Source organism: Pogona vitticeps, chromosome 4 (assembly GCF_051106095.1).
Source record: "Pogona vitticeps strain Pit_001003342236 chromosome 4, PviZW2.1, whole genome shotgun sequence".
In the NCBI taxonomy this organism is placed as follows: domain Eukaryota; kingdom Metazoa; phylum Chordata; class Lepidosauria; order Squamata; family Agamidae; genus Pogona; species Pogona vitticeps.
The window spans coordinates 31996108-32015920 of NC_135786.1; the positions used below are offsets into that span (position 1 = coordinate 31996108).

A 19813-nucleotide genomic window follows, 5' to 3' on the forward strand; every position below is an offset into this window, starting at 1 on the left:
GCCCCCTGCGTCTGATGAAGGGAATGGTGATCTATAAAACTTAAACTGTAACAATGGCATCTTTAAGATGTCACAGGACTATTGCTTTTGCTGCAACAGACTTAACACAGCCTTTATTTGCTTGGAAATTTCCTCTCTTTTGTGCACTCTGTGCTGGCCCAATGGCCCTCTGTTCTGGTACAGTACCTCCCAATTTACTGGATTACAGTTGCCATAATCCCTAGCCAACAGGTGATGGTGAGAGTAGTAGTCATTGTAGTCAACACTTGCTGAAGAAAGACATAGCTTTGTTTTCCAAACAGTCCCCCTCCCCCTCACACCCAAAGGCTTTGCTTACATGACAGAGAGTTTCTCTTGGCAACTACAACTGCAGGAGCTGTGGTGGTCTACTGTGTATGCAGAGAGGACTGACTGTGCCTTGAGTGCAGCTTCCTTGGAACAAATGGATTCTTAATTGACCAGAATGCTTTATGGCTTTGTGCTCTTTGGCCCATCTTCTTCTCATGGAAAGACTCATCAGAAAATTGCTACTGCATGAAGCTGGTCTTTCTGAGTGGTTTCACTGCCTTGGGTAAACTCGGGCAAATGTTTCAAATGCGCAGTAAGTGTGGTCATGAAAACGGGTGGTGCACACAGACTGGCTGATAATCTTTGTGGTGGAATAGAATACATCTCCCTGATGTCAGAACAGGTGCCCTTCTTTCATAAGAATTGGTTTGCCAGATGCTAAATTTTTCTTTGTCATGAGGGAACTTTCTATGCAAGGAGGTTAGCTTTGGGTTGGCAAGTCACTTCCAACTTAATAGTAGCCATAATAGGGATTTCAAAATAAGTGAGATAGTAAAGGAGTGGCTTGCCATGGCCACCCCAAGTAAGTGTCCATGGCTGAGTAGGGATTTGCACCCAGGACTCTAAGATCCTAGTCCAGCATTCTGTGCACTACACCACACTGGCTCTTGAGTGGGGGTATACAAGAGAGAATTCTTGGAGTACTGTACAGAAAAATCAGAAGGGGAATAACCATTGATGGACCTGTTAGTTTGCTCCCTTTCCTCCAGCTCACTTCTATGTTCTTCAGAGGAAGGGGGAAAAAACACCTTCTCTTCAGCCATCCATTTGCTGAAGTGTTGATAGCTGAAGGGAAATGTGTGTGAAATGGGGTGTTGCATCTGGACTGCTGACAGACTGATTACTGAAAGATTTTGGTGTGCTTTGTATGTTTTTATATTGATATGCTTATATGGTATTTGACCCTTTAGTCTCTGATATGTGTTTTTTTAAGTTCCTGAAGCAATGGAATAGAAAAACAATTCCCTTGGCAAGAATACAGGCACTTGATAGAAAGAGTGAAATCGGAAGCTAAACCTAAAGCTTTGCCAGTATGTGAGCTAAAAGAGTCAAGCTAGATCACTGTTGGAATGCAAGTCGGTGGCTGGAAGGCTGTTGAGGAGATGGTGTGTTATGCTAAAAATTTCTCTTGTGTTGCTGGTGGCTCTACTATGCTTGAGACCATATCTAACACATAAAGCTAGATGTCTGTCTAGAAGTTCCGGATACTTAATACTGTTGTGGACGGTGTAGGTATATTTTGTTTTTATGCTGTACAAATCTAATACTGTATGAGGCTGAGTGCGTGTGACTCCATTTTGCCTCCAAATTTTCATGTCTCAGAGTTCCTCAGCTGGTGGGAGATGTTAAGGACACACCAGTGAACTTTTGAAGAACCTGGTACAATGTTATGGTAACTTGCATCATGTGGATAGTTTGTTTTTTGAGGTGCAGGTGGGAAGAACTCTTTCTAAAGGTAAAGTTATTCCGAAGAAAACTCAGTAGTTTACCTTGGTGATTCTACACATGTTCATATAGCATTCACGTTCACCGAAGTGCATTCATGTAGGGCAGCCTACTCAAACTTTGCATTCTAGGAGTGTAGACTAAAACTCATATCACCTCACTCATCACTAAGCATGAGATGGATTTTTTTGGATTTTTTTTTTCATTATAATTACAAGAATTTCCCCAACCAGAATTCTGGCAGCTGTAGCTAAAAAACAACAACAACAAACCAAGTCCTCATAGGAATTTCAGTGGGCACACTTGAGGCCTAGCATGTTCTCTGCAGCCACTGCAAAGGGAGAGAGTGGGTGAGACTAAGTTTCATGGGAACTACAAGGGGTTATGAGACTGGTAGTCTGTCGTGGTACTCCAAAAACTACCAATCCCAAAACCATTAGTAGCTGCCAACGAACTTAGCAAGTCCTACCCACTCTCTCCATTTTTCTGGTAGGAAGTCTTATCTACCATACCTGCTCAAATGAAAGATATAAAAATGATTTCTTAACTGAAAAAAGAACATAGTTTAGAAGTCTTGTTTGGAAAACAGTTTCAACAATGATGCTTCAGATATATCTAAACAAGTCATTGTAAAAATCAGATTACCCACTAATGTCTTTCAACCACTGGTAAATGTGCATCCCCTTGCCGTCTCTATAATGTCAGAAATGCTAATTGATCAGATGGTCAGTTTGTCTTTTTTTAAAAAAAAATAAAGTAAGATACACTGTCATTCTAGAGTCTTCAGATGTGAAGACTACAACCATCGGGTCTGTTTTGATAGGTCTTGTTATGATAGTATAAACAAATAATTTCCAAAATGTGATAAGATGGGAAGAGTACTGAAGGACATGGTCTGTGTGGTGTCTGATTTGAATCTCACCATGAATGTATTGGCCATCCTTAAGCAAGCCACAATCTCAGTTGAGCCCTAGTACATTGTGTAGAAATTTTTAAAATGGCTTATTTTCCAAGGCTGTTCTAAGAATTTATGTAGTCAATGTATATGGAGTGTTTTGATTTCTCTAGAATATACTATAAGATACCAGCTGTTACTTACCTGCATTGAAAGTTGAAACAGGGAAGTCACCTTGCTTGGCACTATAAACCATTTTGGGAATTGTTGCTGTCATATGGTTAAATATAACTCCTGGAAAACATACAATCTAGAAAAGAAACTGGATTGTTGCCATGTCCACACTATGTCTATAGAAGAATGAGTGTCTGTGTGTATATATTAGGATTGGAGAAACTTTGGCCTTCCAATACTCAGGCATTAATTCCTACAATCCCTTACCATTCAGATGGCCAACCTTGGCATATATGATAGTCCCTAGGAATCCTAATAGTGAATCACAATTGGAATCCATCCACCCCATTCCAGATCTTGTTACTTTTTGGCAGATATCAGTGCAATGATTATTCTACTAAATAAGGTATTAAATCATGTCACAACCAGACTGTGTTACTCTTTCTTATAAACAATATGGAATACAATTTCAGGGCAATCATGTCGCTAGTCCTCATTTAGATTAATCCTGTTTACCCTGACAGGATGGAATGGAGATCAGAATTTTGGAAGGGTTTGGCTCTTGAGGACTATATGATAGAATGATAAATCTGTATAGGGTTGCTCCACTTTGGACTCTGTTGGTAACCCAAACCTTGCTCACACAAAAGGATGACAGCGGTGGGAGGTGGTGGGTGCTCTTAACACTGAAGGCATTCAAGAGAAAATTGGACAGTAATTTGTCAGATCTGCTTTGATTTGGATTCCTGCACTGAGCAAGGGTTTGGCCTCGATATCCTTGTAGGCCCTTTCCAACTAAATTATTCTGTGAACAAAGCTAATCTACTGTATTTCTCTTTTCTGGAACATCTTTTTGTTGTTTTTATGGGGAGGAATATTCAGCACTATGAGCTGCCACCTGCATTTTAGTGTGTTACAACCAAAGCACTGATTTATTATCTCACTCATTTGTGAGAATTCGGCCTGAGGAAGCTATGTTTGAAAGAGATTGGCTTGTAGATAAATAGGTGAGGACTGTGAATAAGCCACAGTTCCTTGACTCAGTCATGAAAGAACTTGCAGCTGTCCTCAAATTCCCAGCGCATCTGTTCTTCTCCTTCTTCCCCACCCCCATCTTTTAATGAGATAGTTATCCATGCAAACCACCTAATTGCATACATACTTGGTGACTTAAGGAAACCCATTCTGATTATTGCTAAAGCCCAATTATTGATTTAACCCTGTGTTGGAAATGGACTCTCTTAAGGCAAGAATGGACAAGTTCTGGGGGCCCAGGGACTGTTTTATCAGTCCCAGGATTCTCAGAGCATCACACCACAACTGCTCGTGTTTGCTTTAGAAATAATAAGCTAAACAGTTTGGCTGTGATCCCAGTTTTATTTCAGAAACTTCCCCTCACATATAATGGCTAAAGGGGTGAGACACACCATTGGCACCAAGTGGAGAATCCTCCCCTTTAAAGCCTTCAGTTATGGCTTAAATAAAAGCTGGATGAGAGAGAAGGTTTAAACTTCCCACGCATGTGTGGTGAAGGCAAAGATACTCAGTTTAGTGTAATGGATAGAGTGATGAAGTAGGACTCAGGAGACCTCTGTTTTACTCTCTCCTTGGCCAAGAAAACTCAGTGAGGGTGGAACAGGTAAAACCACTCCTTGAATACTGTATCTTAATTATCTTGACCACCCCTATTAGAGTTGCCGTAAGTTGTTTCCAGCTTGATGGCACATCACACATACATACACAAAACACATGCTTTAAGCCCTCATTACTGTTTTTTTCTTATGGAGGAACTGAGTGGTGTAAATGCACAACAGATGATTAAGTGATAAAACTCTGTTAGGCTAAATAAATTTGAATGCTGTTGATGAGAAATAAGTCTTATTCTTCACAAAAGAAAGAAATGAAAAACTGCAAGAGAAGGATGTCAGAAACAAAACAAGCACTTGCAGACAAACTTCCTTTTGTTTGTTTGTTCATTAATTTTTCATTTATTACATCTACTCATAATTTGTGTTTGGTCACTAAGCAGACCCTATAAAGCAGTGGTCTCCAACCTTGGCCTCCAGATGTTTTTGGACTGCAACTCCCAGAAGCCTTCACCACCACGTCTACTGGCCAGGATTTCTGGGAGTTGAAGTCCAAGAACATCTGGAGGCCCAAGGTTGGGGACCACTGCTATAAAGGAAGCCACAGCCTTGGGGTTGCAAGAGCTGAGCAGGTCTGTTAATGACAAGATGTTTTGGCAGTAGCTCATTCATGGGGTTGCCATGAGTTAGAGGTGACTTGATGACACATGACCTATACAGTGTATAATTTTTTTTAAAGCAAGCATTTTTCATGACTATAACAGGAGTGCTGGATAAGTTTTTGAGTGGCCATTTATAAATGTCTCTACTCAAAAGTTCATGGTTTTGAGATGAACTGCAGAAATTTCCACTTATGTTCCTTAGAGAATATGTATCTCACATTGTTTTTTGCTGTTGAGTTGCCTCCCAATAAAGATATCCCTATAAATGAATGACCTCCAAATGTTCATATTAGCAATTTAACCTTCCATGTACCCCTACCCAAAATGAATTAAATCAGTTTAACTGGATTCATTTCAGTATAAATCACTACAAATACATGTACAAGGCAGGGGGGATGAAAGATTGAGACAGTGGGTGTTTTTTTTTAAAAATACAGCTCCACATTTGGTCATGAAGATACTCTGTGAACTGCTAGCAGAGTGATTTTTGATCAATCAAACAAAAAAACCTTCTCTGGAATTTTTCTTCACAGTTTCTATAGCCTAGATGGAAAAGTGTGCAACTTTTTCAAAGCATGGCAATCAGAATTGATTTTGATTATAACACTGATCTTGCTACAGTATTTAAGGATTATCTCTTTAAAACTGGTCATGCCACTATTAACATGACAGTGGTTAGATTTTGTGGGGAACCATTATGCCATAAACTTCAGTTAGTCTTAATGTGTTCTTAAACAGTGTTTGTAAATTTGCTAGTTAATGAGGAGACTGGGAATTTTCCCTCATCCACTAATCATACATTTTTAATGAATGATGGGCTCTTTGTCCCAGATCAACAGCATATTAAATCAATCTGCAACCCTATCTATATAGCAGGTGAGGATATCCAATAGTAGAGTTATCTCTTGGGGAGAAAGCGCAACATATTATGTAGACTAGAATGGTATGGAATGCAAAACCATGGGGGAGATTAGAACATATGTGTTTAAGTTGGTAATAAAAATAAAGGTCTTAACATGGAAGTAAAAGGAAGATGGGACTTTTAAATAGGAAGCTTTTCAAAAGGTGAAGGCAATCCATTAGCAAGGAAACTGGTGGTGACAGAACTGGATGCTATCACAATGAATTTAATGGTTTCTCCATTTTAATAATTCCACATACAAATACAATGTTAGAGAATCTTTTGGTACTGAAGATCCTAAAATACATTTCAGTATAACTGTTAACATTGACAGTGATCTTGCAAAACACTGTTTTATCCAGTTCCTTGAATGCATGCTATCCCTGGGAAAATGCATTAGGTTTGAATGAGGCATGACCACAAGCAGCATTCCAGTACTGTATATAATTCCTTATGTTCTCATGTGGTGTTGCCAGGCGTCCTTTGTTTTAAAGGACAAAACTTTCCATATCTCATCTAAACCAGGAATAGGCAGAAGATAAAAGTAGATCTGTTTATTTAAACATTTATAGCTCACTGTTTCATAGAACCACAAGGTGGATTACAAAACTGTAAAAAAGTGATTTTAAAATAAGATATTTAAAAATTTAAGACTAAACAGCACAACATTGAAACACAAGCATTAAAACCATCGCACTAAAACCTGCACAGGCCATGATCCTCAACCTCCAAGGGTACCAATAAATAAGTGCATCTTGACTTGGTGCCAAAATGATTTCAATATTGGTACCAATCAGGCCTCCAAGGGGAGGGCCTTACAGAGCTACAGCACAAAAGGCCCTCCCCCATGTTTCTACAAATACAGTACCTACCAATATATCTCTAGGTGATTTGCAACAGACCACACAGAGGTTGGAACAATTTTTGTTTATATGCAGCTCCCAGGACCTTCCAGCCAGCATGGTATATTAGAACAAAATAATTAAAAAAGCATCTTTTCAGATTCTAGGTCAGAGGATTCTGGGTTGTTCAGCAGAAGAAATAACAAAGTGCTGCCCATGAACCTAAAATCTACAGCTTTCAGTTCTGATAGGACAAATGCCTGAGTTCAGAATTATTCTGTTCCTTTGGGAACAACGTTCCCTCTCATTTTCCAGAGCGCTGTGCAGAGGCTCCGCTCCCTGTGCAGGATTCCAGCCATGAGTGAAAAAGAATGGGTGAAAATACTGGCTTGGCATGCGCAGGCCCAATGCCTGTACATCTTAAAGGGAATGTTGATTAGGAGGCAGAGGTTTTTATTACACCAAAGTCATTGGCTGGAATTCTACAGAGGCGCACATAAAGTTTATATAATTTGGCATGGCTAATTGGGGGTGGAGGAAGCAACTCAGTTGCAAGATCAGGTTATGATTGAGGCATGCCACAGCACATTGTCAGTTAGCTACAATTATCTACGGAAAGCTCCGCAAACTTTACATGAACACTGTTAGGATTCTGGCCATCATACTGGTGCTCCGTCCTTAATCTTTCATGTGTGCCACTGATGTGGAGAAAATTGATGGGAAGAAATGGGAGGATTACAAATAGAAGACTGTGGTCCTGTATAAATAATCATGAACAAAGCAGAGCAATTGCACCATGATAGTGTTGTCTGGAAGCCCCACAACAATATGTGTTTTTGCTCACTGCTATATGTCAGGGTTCTGGTAGACAAAGTTGCATCTGCAAGTATGAGGTTTCCCCACTGTCCATTCTTCTACATCACTAAAGCTTATATAGAACCATCTGGCATTGGTTCCCAAACTAGGGGTTGTGCTCCAATGGGGAGACATAAAGTATTTCCAAGGTTTATATAACATTGAGAGGTTCATAAAGAAAAAAATACTCGCTTAAATACATTTCTCTGGTAGCTATAATTACTAGAATCTAGGGTTTCTCAAGAAAACTCTGCTTGTTCTTAAAATAACTTTCAATGAGGTTCTGTGTTCTTAATTTCAACTTACAAATTGTTTGAGTGTTGCTGTTGAGTTACAGTGAGAAGTGGGAAGGCATGAGAGTTCCTCAGAAATGAAAAAGAAAGCATGATACTGAAAAACTCAGGAACCACGCGTACAAGGCACTTGTGTTCCCAAGTGCCCTTATTTTTTTATATACTGACTGGGCAGGCAGAAATGTTGTCATTTCTACTTAACATTTTTTAGTACTGTGTATAGTTCAGGGGTAACTAGAGGGAAGACCTGTACTAGACTTTCAAGTCTTCTCAAATTCTACTCTATGTATTTTAAAGCATGGAATGAATTCCAGTACAAATTTCTAGGTAGGCTATCCCGCTTTATGATATCTATAGTTATTTCACCCATATCCCAAGAGGAATTGAAAAATACGAATCCTTTACACATACAGTATTTACTTGTTATAAATGTATTCACTTTCAGATGTGTTTATTTTTTTTTCCTGAGCATTCTCAGAACTGAGTTAACTTGGAAACTAGGCCAGGTATAGTGAGTTTCAAATGGGCACAACTGCACTTGAGTTGCTTGCCCTGAGGTCTGCAAGCAGCAAATCCAAGGGGAAATCAGCTAGCAGCAAATCCAAGGAGAAAAATGAGAGAGAAAAGGGAAGGATTCAGGTTTTAACTTGATCTAAACCACTCAGCCCAGACTGACAGCTGCCATGGTGGCACAAAGTTAGGCCAAGGTCAGTAGCTTCCAACACAGGAAAGGGTTGGATTCAGCACATCCTTAGTTGGCTCCATGTCAGCTCAGCCAGCACTTATCTGTCCTGCCTAATTAGGATTGCACTCTTTACCAGCAATTTCTGCTCCTCCTCATAATTTCTTTTGCCTTCACTGAAATAAGCTTCCCTTTCATTTGTCGGTGTATCCCAAACAGAGATTTCACTTGGTGCAGAAAGTGAAGGAATTGGAAACAGTTGAAAGAAGAGGATCAGAGGTCATGTCACGGAAACAATATGCATGGCAGTATCCTATAATGCATTTCTAGAACAAAATGCTCGAAAATATTTGATGTAATATTTAAAGTTCATTTCCAACATCAAGTTCAAAGTGTATTTAGAAATCACTTGGAGAGTAGAAAATTTCTTATATTGCTGCAAAGTAAAACACATAGGCTGAAGTCCTGTTGTGCAATTATGCAAATAGTGTAACCTTTAAAGGTAAATTGCCATTAGTTAAGAAATCCCCATAGACCTTAATTGTTGCACACTCAGTCACACGACTTGGTATGCAGCGGTTAATAAAGATTTCTTAACTTATGGCAGTTCACTTCCAAAAGTTGTATTATTTGTGTAACTGCACAACAGGGTTTCAGCCATTGTCTTTAAACATTTAATTTATTACTCTAAAGAAAACATTTCATAATTCAATTTTGTAGGGGGAAAATGCTAATTTTTTGGTGGATGGAAAGAAAACACCTCCCCATATATGTCTGTCCCCCCACCCCGGTTTTCACATCTCTATAGTGGAGTAATTCCAAAGTAACCTGAAAGGACTCTTGTTACACTAAATTACAGAATTAATGAGCTATGCAAGTGCCTATAACTCTATTAAGCTAGGCAAAACCAGTTTGTTGTGGCAATAATAATGTCTTGTTATTTCATAGTGCAGCTGGCTACATTTTTTAATTTTTTTGTAATGCATACACTAAATAATTCATTGACTATTATCCAAAGGCATGACTTAAGGAAACTTCTCTTCTTCTCCAACATAACATTCAAGTTTGTCCTGGGAAACATTGTGGTGATGAAAGGCTTTGATTTGTGGAGTCTTACTGTGATCCGTGCTGTGAAGCAGAAGGAGGAATTGCTGTACCTATGTCAGTCAAAGTCCCTTGGCCTGGTCTGCTGCTGTTTCCCCATAGCATGCAGTATATACAAGAGCCTAGTTACATGTGTCACCCTGCTGTCGCTCCCTGGGCAAAGCCTGTCATTTCCCGTTATGTCACTGAAGATAGCGAAAGAAGTCAGTGAGGATGGATTGATTATGTTTTTTGATGGGGAAGAGGAGGCAAGAGATCAGACATCCTCTGTGCAAGAAGATAAAATCAACCATTTTGTACTATATGCAGAGTGAATTCAAAACCAAATCCAGTAACAATCTTCTTTCAACTTTAAACTCTTCCTAAATAAATGTGCATTCTTAGTCATTGAATGAACTAAACTAGATTGGTTAACAGTTAAGTAGAACCTTTTTTTTTAAGTTGTGAGGCTTAACATGATTTCTGCACCACTTTGCTTTAAAAGAAAAGATGGGGGCAGCTGTCAAATTTATTTTCCATTTGGATCTCTGCACAACTTTATTGAAACTAATGTATCTTACTGTGGAAAAGAGATCTGAAGGATTGAACTATAAAACAAGCTAGTAGAAAGTAAATTAAATTGTCTCTGAATGGTCTGCAGTAGATTTATATATATATATATATATATATATATATATATATATATATATATATATATATATATATATATATATATATATATAGGCAATTTACACAGGGTTAAAACTCACAAACCCTCAATACACCACAATAACAAAAATATAACTAAAAACAGTAGAGCAATAGACTAGACCATAGTTATAATGATATATTATGAATACACCATGAAAAACCTAAAATTGATTGAGTTACAAAATTAGCAAAGGTCTCTCATTCCTAAGTGTTTAAGGGGGAGGCAACAAATAGAGTGTAGTCTTATACAAATATATTGTCTGGGCCGCAGTAAAACATTATATCTCAGAGCTTCAGTGTTGTCCATTTGTTAAAAGGGAGTAATAAAAGCTTCTGTGAAGTCTGTTTTTGAAAAACCACATTTCCTCCAATATTTCTACTTGTAAACTGAATGTTAAAGAGTTTGGCTTTGTGTTAAAATCTTTGATCTGTACTCGCTCAGAAATAGATTTGTACTTGGGCCAATTTATTCAGGTCATCCTCCTATATGAGTCATGGAGTCCTGACTGGATTATGGGAGTTGTATTCCAGCATATCTAAAGAGTGCCCAGTTAAGGAGTACCACCAGTATCACTGGAGACCATTGCTTTGTGCCTAGCTCTGTCCCATTATTCCATACTTGGCTCTAGTTGGTGAACAACAATGTCTGTATTTTTTAAAAAAAAGACGTTCTATGAGCCTGAAATCTGCCCACCCCTGCTGTGAAGGTCATGTCTACATTAGGAAATACAGACATGGTAGAAGAACCAAAGCCAAGTGAGTCCTTTATAGTAGTGGATAAAGCTTTTTTGTAGAAAGCTAGAGCTGACACATATTTCAAAGAAACAATAAAACTCTTTCATGCAGTATTAAAGAGTATTGTTTCCATACCTAATGGAGGTATTATAACATATATTGTATTATTGACACTATGCCAATATACTTATAAGACATTCAAGTGCCAGAAAATATTCCCAGTTTGCTAAGAGCCTTTTGTAGCATCTCCTTGCTTTACAACCCACATTGTGTATAGTAGGGGTCATTCTGACTCCCTTAAGTGAGGAATGGGTTACAGATTACGTGGTGTTTGAATGGGTGCCTACAAATGGGTTGTGATTATTATATCACTTGCGAAAGGAGCTTTCAACACATTGGCCCACTCTCTGGTAGGTCCATATTCCCAGGGATGGTGTAAGTTTCTTCCATTGTACATGAATGATTTGCTTGGATCATAAAAGCACTCATGTCTCGAAACAAATGGAGCACAGCATCATTACTGAGTCTTCAGCTTGCTTTTGGCTTAGGGTTCTGTTTCTCTTTGTCTATATTTAATAGACTTCTATCTTCTTCAGAGAATCCTGCATCCTAAGTCTTGTCACCTGCACAGTGATCTGCTTTTTTTCCCTTTCTAGATACAATGGCTTTTTAAGATTTCATTTTCTCTTATGGTAAACTATATGTTTATTGTCTTAAACAAGTCAGATTAATGTTCATATACATATCTTGAATTTGCTGTTTTTGAATGAATGCTATATGGGAAACACTCATTTGAATTCCTTTTAACAACAGAAATTCAAGTTCTCTTAGAATTCATCTGTTACATGTTGTTGCGAAAATCCTGGCAAAGCGGTTCCATATCAATTTGACAGGACAGAACAGATAGCAGCTCCTGTTCTAGATTCATGTAATTTATTCACCAGTACATTACTCAAAAAGGTAACATGCACAGATGTTTTCAGGATAGCTTGTCTTGAGATCCTTATAACTGTCTTACCAACTTGCCATCTCACAGCTGGTATTCGGCCATATGCACAGGACTGTTGTCTCGCAGGTATAATGAGAATCTTTCTATTCCCTTCTGGGTTTTCCCCCTTACCAGGTACAGTAACTAAGCACCTTGCTTGTTGACATTCATTATTCCACACGATACAGTATGTGTCTATTTTGCTAAATTGTTCTCTAACAATCTAAATTCTGGGGCAGAAATACTATACTATACTAATAAGAAACACAAACAACTCTCCCATCCATTAAAGCTCATCTTTAACTCATCTTAGATACCAGAAATACTAAGTTGAAACGAATGAACAAGGCCAGCATGTTCCTTTTTTTTTTTTACTGCAATTAATCTCCCTGTTGATGAAATCATGTGTTTATTGTACTGCATGAACAAAGATGTGAATTTTCTGCTGCAGTTATAAGGTTTGGGCATTGGTGTATGTATCTATTTCCCCACAATCCATATATTTAGGGAAAATGCACTCAGAACAACACAAAATCCAGTGCACTTTTGTTGGAAAGGGGTAATATACAAAGTGTCTCTTGTTAGCAAATGACACAGGGGTTCAGATACATATTATCAATATTTAAGAAGCTATTACTTAGTGTTATGCTACAGCATTAAACTGTAATTTTCTGTGTGCATTAATGTGATGGAGTATAAAAGCCAGGAGTGAGATCCATAAACCTCTCTTAATCTGCTGTCATGGCCCTAAGTGTATTAAAGCCTAAATGATCTGACCTTTTATAAAATATGCCTTGGTTTGATTCCTTGAGGACTGTACTACTTAATAGTGAAGCCTTAGCATTTTAGGTGTTTCTTCTCTCTTGAACTCTAGGCTTCCATATAAATCACTGGTGCCACCTGAGAACAAGAAAGGAACACCTGTGTTCCTGTCTGTGAATCTACTTTCCTAAATAATTATTTAAAACAAAACACTCAGGAATCACTGCTTACTTTCCTGAGCATTTGGAAAGACTGGCTTTTTTGGACTCTTCAGCAGAATTGCAAAGTATTAGTCACACCCTAGTTGTACTATGTAGCTATACGAGTGCACTGGGAAATTTGTCTAGCTAACAGAGGGCTTTGACTCAAGAGACTTGCATTCCAATCTGCTCAGCTTTGAGAAAACCTCCCTCTGTGGGTAGCTTTGAGCAAATCATTGTTTCTAATTGCCCCCACTGGTATAGTACAAGGATAAGGAAAACAGGATAAGTGGGCATCACATCATCCTGAACTTTGCAGAGAAAGATACGATGCACATTTGACAAAACAAAATTGCAGTTCTAAAAAGGTGTGGGAACTCAAGTATTAGGTGTGGCAAGTAATTTCTTTTAATATGAGGGAGTGGAAATTCTGCATGTACTCAGTTGCTTTTATAATTCATAACATCAATTGACTTGCATTATGCTTTTTCAAAAAAAACTAAAATATTCCCTGCCCATCTTTATATGTAAATAATAGAAGAGGATCTAACATTTAATCTTTTAAAAACAAATCAATACTTTTCTATTAACTGAGCCAGCCTACATGCATGCACTTTCTTAAGTCTCGACTACAAGAGAGAAAAAGAGATGGTTAAAAGTCCTCTGGATGTAGAACAAAAATACCACTGAAGATGACAGATCAGGAAAACCTCATTTTCCAATGACTTTGTGTGGGATTAGGTGGGTAGAAACAGCACAGCAGAGTGTACTTGGCTACTGCCACTTCTTCTGATTTGTTGCATGAGTTGTTTAACACCAACAGTGTAGGTCTTCCGGCCATATGCCTCTTTGAAGTGGCATTTTTTTTTTTGTTATTTTGTTACATGTGCCCTGTTTTTCCTAGCAGAACATGAGAGCTTCATACAGGGCTCACTTTCTCCTTTTATTTTCAGAACCCCCTTGTAATATAGGCTGGTCCTAGTTACTCCATTGTGATTTGAACTTCGGTTTTCTGACTGCCACCTCAGGCTTGGCTCCTCATGCAATGGTTCCCAACCTCGGGTCCCCAGATGTTTCTGGACTAAAACTCCCAGAAGCCTTCACCACCAGCTTTACTGGCCAGTATTTCTGGGAGCTGTAGTCCAAAAACATATGGGTTGGGACGCGCTGTGTGGATGAGCCCTTAACAAGTATCAAAGGAGCACCTGGCAAGCAGGATCAGCGAAGGTTTATTTTCGCTCCGTAGTTCATCCCGCGAGAAGCACCGAGAAAGGCCAACTGGAATGGCAACCCAGGGAAGAAAGCAGGGAGCGATCGAAGGGAACCCTCCGTGGAGTTTGGGGAGCTGGCTAAAACCCTGTGGCGCGGAGAGCTTCCGTTCAGGCGCCTCCCCTGAGCCCCACAAGCGACAGGCCTGACTCTTCCTAGAGCTCGGGGGTGGGGGGGGGGGGGCAGAGGGGAGGAATTGCAGCAGGCCGCAAAGCCGCGAGGGGAGAGTGACGACTCGGTCCGTCCCCGTTGGGACAACGGGGCTCCCTTCCGGCATTGCCAAGGCGCCGGTTCTGGGCCCTCCAGAAGTTCTATGGCTGGCTGGCCTGAAGGGAAAGTCGCTCGCTCGCTCGCTCGCTCGCCCACCGCGCCGCCACTCGGCCGGTCAAGAGCCTCCGCTCACCCTTCAGGGGAAGTGGGCAAGCAGGGCCCGGCTCGAGCGTGGGAATTCCCCGAAGCGGCGGGGCCGGGCGGGCGCCGAAGAGGAGGAGGAGGAGGAGGAGAGCATTTGTGAGCATGCGGCTGGGGTTGCCAGCGCCTCCCTCACTCCCTCCTTGGGGTGAGGCAGCGCTTGTGAGTCAGTCGGGCTCCCGCTGGGAAGACTAAGAAAAGTCCCCCACCCCACCCCACCCCACCCAGCCTGTGACACTCGGTGGCTGCCCTGCCTCTCTCTCTCCCCCCCCCTTTTCTCTCATCACCCTTTGGCCGGCTAGATGGAGAGGCAGGCCAGTCGGCCAGCCCACCCCCCCCTCTCTCTGGAAGCTGTTCGAATGGACTTTGCTGCAGGCTTTAATCCCACGAGGGTAAGAAGAAAGCAGGCACGCGTGCGGGTGGAGGGATGGATGGATGTGTGATTTGGGAGGACAGTGTCCAGGGTAACAGCCCAAGCAGGAGGGCTGCGGGGAGGTTGGTCACCCCGGGTGCCGCTAGCATGCCTTTAAAGGCAGCCAGAAATCCTCCAAGCGAACAGAGAAAATGCCTGATTGCAGAATTTAAGAGAAGAATGGTGGTTCAGGTTTCCCTCTGTTCGAGCAGCATAATAGCAATCGGTTTCTGAATCCATTCTGGCGATGTTTGCTTGCTAAAAGTGGGATTGGCAAAAAATACATAACTTTTTTTTTTTGAAAGATGGGGATATGATAAGTAGTAGTCTTGCCACATTTCCCTTGTAAAGTTGGTGTGTCATTTTGAATTATATATTTGTCCTGACTAATGGTTTAAAAACCTTTTAAGATATTTTCCTAGATCGCCATTTTCCGGCTTGGAACCTTTGGGAGAGGGTGTGTTCGGTTTATTAATGGTTTCTTTCTCTTTTAGTGCAATTATTAGTGAACTGTTTTGTGTATTTCTAACATAGATGTGCAGTGGGTCAAAAGAGTTTTAAAAAAACCCCTTCAATCCTTGGTTTATGGATTTATCAAACTGGAAATAAAAATAACAATATTATTTTGTCACTTAAGACTATCAGTACTGCTTAGTATTTTTGTTTGTGTAGGAAGATCATACCTTTCTCAAAAGAAGGGAAGAAAATGAATTACTTGTAAGAAGTGATACAGTTGCTGATGTAGATATGAAAATCTACTGTTTATCCTTTATGAAGTTATATTTGTATATATCTTCAAATATATATAAATATTCACTATTTGTATGAGAATATAGTGTATTACCAGAATTATTGGGGCATTTCTTTTACAGTGTTATGGGTGAAATTTTTAATTCTTTTCCTTTTCCAGTGATTATTACCAGTTAAGTTTTCTGATTGTGGACTTGCCCTGTGTTTTTAGAAAAATCTAAAAATCTTCTTTGATTAGAAAATAATGGTGGATCAAGGCCACTGACTAATCTTACTGCTTTGTTACTCATTGTAAATTAGATTAATTGTCCTGCGATGCTAAAATAACTTGAAGGGAGAGTTTTGATATAGTCAGTGATAGTTTACTAAACATATATTCTGTCTGAGATGAATTAAACTGTAGTCTAATTGTAAACAATCTTACAATTTGAAACCAGGTGGTCCTGTATCCACATCTCATTTTTTTCAAGTGGTCCTCCTGACTGCATGTTCAAATAGCTTTACATATTACAGCTGATTCTGGGTTATAGCTGAAGTAGATTTCATTTTTGCATGAGCTTTCCTCGTGCTCCACACATTCCTCCTCTAATTATTGTGTAGTTCTTGGGAATTCTTACTGATAGTGTTGAGGAAAAAAAAACCTTTGTTTAGTATTAGTAGAAGGTTGTGGTTGCAGAAAGTCCTAATATGTGTTCTCAGAAGTAAGCATGAAGTTTTGAACTGAATTCTGTATGTTTGCTCTCTGATAAGGACGGCTAGTTTTTTGACTTGTTATCATTTTCCTTTGGTGTCTATAATATTTTAGAAAGTGTAAAAGGGTGATTCCTTCCCCTGAAGATCTCAGAAGCTAACATTACTAACTAACAATATTGGAAGGAAACTAAAGTGAGAAAAGAGATAAACAGTTTCACTTCTCAGGACATACATCTTGTGGTTGCTATGACCAAGAATGCATTGTTTGCTTCACCAGCTGTACACCTTACTAGGGAAAGTGGTTTTGACCACAGTGATTTTTTTTACCTTAATTACCTCCAAATTACATGTCTGTGATGCACTCTAAACAGGGCTGCCATTGAAAAGCCACAGCTAGCACAAAATATGGTAATCAAACTGTTGTCTGGCATACAAGTTTGATGCCATATATAATTGGTCTTAAACCAACTCCACTGGATTTTTATTTGTTTCTGAGCTCAGTTCCAGACTTATAAAGCCTTGAGTACTTTGGGGTGAGAATATCTGAAATAACACCTCTTCCTTTATGTCACTGCCCAAAATTTGAAATTATCAATAAAGGCCTGCCCTGTTGTACATTCCACCACGCTGGGAGGCCACAGTGTTGGAACAGATTTGTTTGTAGCAGCCGTTCAATTGTGGAATTCCCTCTGAAGGGAGGTTCTGCTTTGCACCCTTCTTGGTGAGCTTTCAGGGGACAATTACGGTAAAATTACTATTTTGTATGGACTCGCCCTTAGTTTTTAAAACTTATTTTTAACTGACTTTTTAAATGGCTTTTAATTTCTTTTTAAATAGTATTTTAATGTGTTTTAATGTATATTGCTTTGGTACCCATGTGGGCAAAAAGCCGATAAGTATAATAATAAATAGGAAGCTGTATGCAGTTGCTTCAGTAACACAAACTCAATTGCAGACTAGATTATAGTAGGGTATGGGATGCAATTCCTGTTTCATCATGTATGATCTGGTTTTTTAAACTTCATTCTTATTTGGTGTACTTTGAGTGTGATGCTATTCTTTTTTAAGATAGTTTGCTGTAACCCTTAAATACTGTTTCTCATGTTTCTGATAAACAGCCAAACAAATAAATTTGTGGGCTTTCTCCCCATAGGGAACTCAAAGCATTTCACAGTCATAAAAATAATAGTCCATTAGAAAAAATAGAATATATTAAAAAGCAATTAAACAAGTAACAATATTAAAATCTCCATTTAAAAACACTTGAAAACATACCAGCTCAATTCAGTATATACAGCATCCCATAATAATGTTGGCAGTTCTTACAGCCCTCTTTATATGAAAGTCACTGTATTAATACTATCTCGGAATTCATTAGCACAAACTTTGAAATATTTTTGAATGCAAAGACAGAACTGGGCTAGTGTTGTTATGATGGCTGACTTCAAGTCAGCAGTTACCTTTTATGTAGTTTCTAACTTCAGGTTTGGAGACAGCTTTCTTCTGCTCTTTCTTTTTCTGTCTACTTTGTCCTTGATTAATTGACTCTGAACAACTTATAAAATCCGACTGTTCTTTATTCCCTCAGTTCTTTTTTCTTCTCACCATTGGACAGAATATAAGAAAGATAATTAACACTGTACTTTGTGCATTATTTATTTGTAGCCCCTTTTATGTCGTTTTTGCATATTTATTTAGATATTCGTCCCTAAACCCTGTCTCTTTCAGTAACAGAGTCATGTGGCACATTTATGAGTAATAGATTTATTATAGCATGAGCTTTTATGTACTACAAATATTGCCACAGATACAGGGAATATGATGGTTGGGGTTCAGGTGGCTTACAGCACACACAACTGGCGTTTGATTGTCCCATTCCCAATCACGTGTACACTCTCTCTGTGTGTGTGTGTGTGTGTGTGTGTGTGTGTGTGTGTGTGTGTGTGTGTGTGTGTGTGTGTGTGTGTGTGTGTGTGTGTGTGTGTGTGTGTGTGTATCCAACAAGAGGTTGGATACATATATATAACCTCTTAAAAATTATATTCCGTGTATCAAAGAAGTGAGAAATAATACTCAAATACTTGTGCTGTTATACTTGTTGTGTCTCAACACAACTCCTGCCACATAGCCCTATTTTTTCCTGCTAGAGTAGACTAAACACAATTTTCTTTGGAACTTGTTCAGTCTAATGTGCAATTACCATCAAAGTGTAGGTTGTGACACCAACTGACACTGTTCACTGTGCTTTTTATTATAATTGCTATAACTCTGCTTATGTTTTTAAGTTGATTTGTTGAAATTAGTCCACTGTGTATTATAAACCAAGAAATTTGCTTTCCATCTTTCAGCAGAATGCTATAGTTCATGATAGGTTACCCATCCAAAAGGGTTTTTTTTTTTTACTAATATATCAAGGCTTTGATTCTCGAGCTTTTTGAGAAGGAAAGACCTCACTGTTGTGTGGGCTAAAGCTTCGCATCTATATGAAACCTAATAATTCAAATGTTATCTGCAGCATATTTCTAGCCAATACCTGGTGTGAAATCCTTTCTTTATAACCTCGCTCAGGGTCAGTCAGTAGCGAGAAAATTATTGCTGTACCTTGTGACCTGGCCACTTTGTTTTGTAAGGGTTACGGAAACTCAAGAAGGACATCAGATTAGTTCTTTCTTAAGAGACATCAGACCAAGAGCAATCTACTGCAGCATCTAATTTCTTACTGGAATTAGCCAGATGTTCCTGGGAAGGTTACAAGTGGGACTTGAATGCAGTAACTCCCTCTAACTATTGTCTTCCAGCAAAGAATGGTCAGAATGAAATGGCCCTTGTACTAGAAGGAATCTGCATCCATGATAGCTGCTAGTTATTCTCCATGAATTCATCTACTCCCTTCTTTTAAAAGCCATCCAGTTTGGCCACTGTAACTATACTTCATGGTTGAAGATTCCATATTTTTAAGTGTGTGCAATTGAGTACTTCACTGGCTCCTCAGCATGAAGCAGTGAAGTATCATTTTTTTCAGCATGAACTACATAGTGCAGTGAACACCGTTACTGGAAAATACAGGTTGCAGCATGTTCCTGACCAACAGAAGCTTTCATCGGTATACCAGAAG

At 39.2% G+C, this 19813-nt stretch overlaps 1 protein-coding gene across 16 annotated transcripts in view; it reads left to right on the forward strand.

Annotated features, from left to right (window-relative positions):
• The window catches only part of DLGAP4 (DLG associated protein 4), a 449524-nt gene that overhangs the window by 379490 nt on the left and 50221 nt on the right, over positions 1 to 19813 (forward strand). The window contains exon 1 of one of the 16 annotated variants that reach the window (XM_078393228.1): positions 14999 to 15235. The exons of 13 other annotated variants lie outside the window; for them this stretch is intronic. The gene's annotated coding sequence lies outside the window, so the exon portion shown is untranslated. Of the gene's footprint in view, positions 1 to 14998; positions 15236 to 19813 lie in introns of those variants that run through there. 2 more of the 16 variants (XM_078393223.1, XM_020801096.3) reach the window with 2 other exon arrangements.